Here is a 6,479-nt window from a genome sequence, read left to right as displayed (position 1 = left end):
GGACTGCCATGACTGGTGATATGTGGAATGTTTCATAGCATATCTCCTTCCTGGCTATGTAAACAGGCCATTCAGCTCACTTTTGTCAGGCATGCAGCTGGGAGGTACCTGCCTGTGCTGCCCACTGGTATTGCAGTATCAGGCCCAATAAAAGGATTATCTGGAGTGGTCTTTTCTTGCCTGCTTTTGATTCACATCCTTAGTGAAGCAGCTGAGCTGCTAACATAAAGAAGGGAGAAGAAGCAGTGGCAGAGGCAGCAGTGGTGGCAACAGTGGCAGGGATGACAGTCACAGAAGTGAGCTGGTGCCAGGGACCAAGGTTAAGGTGATGATACTACCAGTGCTGGCAGCAGTAGAAGGACAGCAGTGGTGGTAGAACAACAGTAGCCAGTAGTGACAGCAACAGAGCATCCAGCTGTGGTGGCAGTGGTGACAGTGGCCAGCATAAATGCCAGGGGAAGCAGAAGCAACAGAGATAATCAGGGACAAAAGTAGAGAGAAAGCAGAAAGTAAAGAGCTGAGGCTGAATAGACAAAAGGGTCACTTGGGCATCAGTGACTCATGTCTCTAATCCTAGCTACCTGGGAGGCTGAGATTAGAATTAGTTTGAGGCCAGCCTGGGCAAATTGTTTGAGAGAGACTGTCTCCAAAATAACCAGAGCAAAATGGACTGGAGGTGAGGCTCAAGAAGTAGAGCACCCGTCTAGCAAGTGCGAAGTCCTGCACTCAAACCCCAGTACTGCAAAAAATAAATAAATAAAAGAAAAGAAAAAAGAAAGGTGATACAAAATTAGACCTGTTAAAGCTCCAATCTCAACTCCTCAGGGGGAGGGAATAACTAAGGCACACCACAAGGTAAGTCAGGCAGCCCTAGTGTCAATGGACTGGCAGTCCTAGCCAGATAAGAAGCCCATAGTTCTCACAAGCATTAAGCAAGTGGAAGGATTTGGTGTGGTGACTACTCCTACATGACAGGCCAGTATTGAAGAAATCCACTGCTTTGCACCCCCTATCTCAAACACACAGACAGGTGCCATCTTGAGGAAAGAATCTATTATCTTAACTACTCTGGGGACCTGAAAACAAGGAACAGTCACAAGTCAGGGAGCCTGGGGACACCCTGCCTGTCTGGTTGGGAGATGGCCATGAGAGGCAATGAGGGGTGGGGAGGGTTGGACATAGACCTGCTGATCATTTTAAGCACCAGGGAGCTCTGGCTGTGGAGGGCACAGTGGTCAGTGGCCACATCCTCTGTGATGAAGTGTAAGCTCCTTCACCTGTGGGCTACTGTAGACACTAAGAACTCCAAGCCCTTGGCTGGCAGATTGCTCAAGCCTCTGGAGCTGCCTCCCTGCATGTGTGGTTTGGTGCTGGATGGGACTAAGAGTTCTGAGCTCAAGTCTGGTAGACTGCTTCATTTCCCTAGCTGCATTGCTCCTGTATGGTGGTTTACTGCAAGGCAAGGTCTGAACACAGAGACCAGACGCAGAGTGCTGAGTTCTCTTGGTTTCCTTCCTTTTCCGTGTACATCTGTGTTGTTTACCTCCCCCACTCTGGGATGCACTCTGGGGATACTGCTCAGAACCACAATGGACTCCAGGTACAACCCACTATTGGCCCCCAATACCTGGCAGATTCCAATAGGAGAGGACCTGGAAAAAAGCTTCTCCAATTTTTTGCCCTTTTTAAACTGCATTTTCAAGTATTGTTTCTAACTTTTTTTATTTTATTCCTTTTATTACATTTACCTAATTGTATTTAATATTTTATAATCAATTTTTTTCTTACTCTTTTGTCTTCTTCACATTCCTTTTCTGTTAATTTGCTTCTTTGTTCTTCTTTCCCTTTCCCTACCCCTTTTTTCATTGTTTCATTACTTTTGCCTTTATTAATTTCTAACTTCGTAGTTTATTCTACATTATTTTTGTCATTTTGAGTATTGGTGGCACGGCAGTTGTCATTAATTGTTTTAATTTTCTTAATTGTTTTTCTATATCTGGTTTTGGTGTTGTTGCTGTTATGGTGGTTTGTTTTCTCCTTTCTGAGCAGTACAGGTTATTGAGCCCTCAAAAGAAGGCTGCCCACTAAGAAAACCCTGATATAAAACTGGAAGAGATATTGATCCTAATAGATGCACAAATCGTAACATAGAAACACAATATAGAAAAGCAAGACAACATGACTCCTCCAAAAGTTTATGCCTTTTCAACAGCTAAATCCAAAGTTACTGAAATGCTTGAAATAGCAAAAAATTCAAAAGTCTAGTTTTTAAAATGATTAGTGATCTCAAAGAGGATACAATACAAACAAACAAAGCAAACGAATCAATTCAAGACTTGTATGAAGAATTCATTCATAAGAGAGATTCTGGCCAAAAAAAAAAAAAAACCTTGGAAATGAAATCAGATAAAAATATTCAGTGGGAAACATCACCAAAGACTAGATGAGGTGAATGAAAGAATATCAGGGATTTAATAGGTTGAATTATTACATTCAGATAGCAATAAAGAAGAAAGAAGGAAAAAAAAAAAAACGATCAGGATCCTGGTATCCCAGACTTCTGGAACATAATTAAGATCCCAAAACAACAAATCATCTGTGGTGTAGAAGAGGTAATGGAGATACAGATTAAAGTCATAGAAAGTCCATTTAATAAAATAATAGCAGAAAATTTCCCAAATCTAGGGAAGAAAACAGACATCCAAATACACAAGGCATTTAGAATTCCAAACAGACATAACCAGAAAAAACCTCTCCATGTCATATTACAGTTAAAATTCAAAGAAAACAGAACAAAGACAAGAAGAGCTAGAAAAGAGAAGCACCAAGTGACACAGAGGGAAACCTATCACAATAACAGCAGACCTCTCAGCAGAAACCCTAAGGCCAGGAGAGCATGGACTGTTGTCTTAAGTCCTGGAATGAAATAACTGCCAACAAGACTACTATATCCAGCAGGGGCTAGCTGAGTGGCTCAAGTGGTAGAACATCTGTGTAGGCCCTGAGTTCAAACCCCAGTACTGCCAAAAAATTAAAAATTAAGAAAATTGTGTCTGTAAGACTACTACATCCAGAAAAGCTATCATTTAAAATCAAAGGGGAAGTAAAAGCATTCCATGTTAAGCATAAACTAAAGCAACTAAGCTAGCATCACAAAAGATACTTAAGAGAATACTGAACACAAAAGAAGAGCACAAAAGCTTGGGAAAGAATAAAGCTCACCAGAAGAATAGATGAACAAATGAGAAGTAGTAAAGAATCAAATACCATTAACTCAGTAAACTACTGAACCTCTAAGATGAAGAAGAGGAAAATTAGTATATGCCTTTCAATGATAAGCCTAAATGTAAATGATCAGAATTCTCTAATTAAAAGGTACAGATTTGCTGAATGGATTTTTAAAAATCATTATTTTATCTGCAAGAAATTCACCTCGCTGGCAAACACACATAAACTTAAAGTGAAATAATGGGAAATGATATTCTAAGCAAAGATAATCTGAAAGCAAGCAGGAGTAAATCTACTCATAACTGACAAAGCAAGCTTCAAACCAATATTAGTCAGAAGGGATGAGGTCACTACACAATAAATAAAGGGAAAAACCTGTTAAGAAGACATAACAATTATAAATAAATACATATGCACCAAATGTTGGCGTACCCTCAAAACTACTGGATGCAAAGGGATAGACAGATCCAAATACAATAATAGTGGATGACTAATATCCTACTTTCATCTATTGATGATGCTCCTCAAACTATCTCATAAATTACAGAGGTATGTTATGTTTCCAAACTTATTCTATTAACCCATTATTTTCCTGATACCTAAACCAGATAAGGATACAATGAAAACTAGAAACCAATTTCTTTTAATGACCACAGATACCAAAAAAAAAAGTATTTTCTTGAGAATTTTTGTATCTGTAGTCATTAAAAGAAATTATCATTTGGGAAACATTAATATTTGCTAGGCAAGAATCATCAAAGGCTGCTAAAATTAATGGGCAAAGTATAAGAAACAATATTTACATAGTCTAAAACTATCTCCCCACAAAATATTAAAAAGTAGTAACTTTATAGTGGGCAAGGCTAGCAGACACCTCTTAACCAAGTGATCAAAACTAACATAACCAGGAGAGACATATTTACAGTATGTGCCTCAGGATGATGCAATGAAAAGGGCCTGGTTTCAGTCCTGTCGTTTTCTTCCCCAAAACACATTACCTAGAAAACATCAAAAACCCAAGTTGGGAGACATTCTGCAAAATAACAAGCCATTACTTTTCAAAAACATAAAGTCACAAGAAACAACGACCAAGAAACTGTACCAGACCAGAGGAGACTCAGGAAATATGTCAGCTAAATACAGTATGGGATCCGGGACTGAATCTTGGGCCACAAAAGGAGTAGTGGTGGAACAACTGAAAACTTCTACATCAGTCTGTAGACTAGCCAATAGTACCATATCAATGTTAATATTCTGGCTTTGATAATTACATGTAGTTATGTAAGATGTTTGTAATTGGAAAAATTAGATGACTTCTTTACACTGTTTTTGCAATTTCATTTTGTAAGTCTGAGATTGCTTCAAAATAAAAGACCTGAACAAACACCGTCCCAAAGACAGAGAGAAAAAAAGCATGAAAAGATGCTTAACAGCATATGAATATGTAAATTACAAATTAAAATGAGACACTACTGCACAACCATTAGAACAGCCAATTTCAAATGCCATTAACACCAAATACTGTGAGGGATGAGGAGCAACAGGAACTCTCATTGTTGATGGGAATACAAAATGGTAGAGCTATTTTTGAACATCAGTTTGGAATTTTATTGCAAAAATAAGCATATTTTTATCATATGACCCAGCAATCCTGCTCCTTGGAATTTACCCAAATGAGTTGAAACTTATGTTTCAACTGAACACGGGTGTTTCAGCAGCTTTATTCCTAGTTATCAAATTTGGGAGCATTCAAGCTGTTCTTCAATAGGTGAATGGTTAAACTGTGGTAGATAATGTAATTCAATGCTAAAAAGAAAATGAGCTATTGAGTAAAGCCAATCTGAAAAGACTACATAAATACAGTGCTAACTATATGAAATCTCAAGAAAATACTTTTTTTTTTTTTGTATCTGTGGTCATTAAAAGAAATTGGTTTCTAGTTTTCATTGTATCTTTATCTGGTTTAGGTATCAGGAAAATAATGGGTTCATAGAATAAGTTTGGAAACATACATACTTCTGTAATTTATGAGATAGTCTGAGGAGCATCATCAATAGATGAAAGTAGGATATTAGTCATCCACTATTATTTTATTTGGATCTGTCTGTCCCTTTGCATCCAGTACAAAGATCACTGGTTCCCAAGAGGCAGGAGGAGGGATGAACAGGCAGAGCACAGAGGTTGTTAGGACAATGAGACATTCTGTGTAACACTATCATAGTAGTTGTACCATTATACAGCTACCAAAGCCTATCCACTGCACATCATCAAGAGTGAACCCTAATGTAAACTACAGACTTTGGGTGATAATGATGTGCAAATATAGGTTATCGACTGTATCAAATGTACCACTCTGGTGTGGCATGTGGATGGCAGTTAAAGGCTATGTGTGTGTATGGCCTAGAGATTTATGAGAACTCTGATTTCCACTCAAAATAGTGAGACCACCACTATTTTAAACAATGAAGTCTATAAAAAAAAAAATCAGAGGCAGATGACCCCACCCAAAGGACGAATACTTTAACTGTGAACTGAGCTCTGCTAAGGAACCAGGCCTAGGGATGCTAGCTGAGTAGCCAGTGCTATAAAATTGTCTTTAGAAACCACGATGGAAATAACAGCTGCCAGAATAGGCAAATGGAGGGGCCCAATTTACTCTTCCCTTATCTCCTTATCCCTCATGAACACCATGATAACTGTTAAGTAACCAACATCTCCTCCCTGTCCCCATAAAACTCAGAGTCCACCTCTAAAACTTGCTTATCTTGAAAGTAATAAGTTCAATCAGCTGCAGGATTGATGATGGTGTCAACTCTCAAAAGCTCCACAGCCTTGTTCTCTGAATGAAATGCCAAGACCTACAGGTAGTTCCATCATGGACTTTGGACACTTCTGTTGGGAAGGATTATGATGAAGGAGGTTATTCATCTAGTAGGTGGGTGACAGGAAAACAAAGGAGTCTAGAATCTTACATGAAATCCCACCATTTCAATATCAAAGCTGAGCAGGGACAAGATCAGTTCTGCTCTACATGTTCCAAAAGGGAGTCCAAGAGCTTGAATCTGGCATTCTTCCCCTGCCCAAAACCGTAAGTAGTACCAGAGATTCAGGAAAGATCAAAACATAATACATATCCCACCCGCCCAGTCAAACTTTCTTGGGCAAGTCTCATCCTTTCATTTTTGGGTTTCAGTTTTCCCAACAGTACAATACTTTTAAGCTACTGAAAGTAATTTGTAGATAAATACATG

The sequence above is a fragment of the Castor canadensis genome, chromosome 17 (assembly GCF_047511655.1).
Source record: "Castor canadensis chromosome 17, mCasCan1.hap1v2, whole genome shotgun sequence".
NCBI lineage: Eukaryota > Metazoa > Chordata > Mammalia > Rodentia > Castoridae > Castor > Castor canadensis.
Note: the sequence above shows the minus strand (reverse complement) of the source record.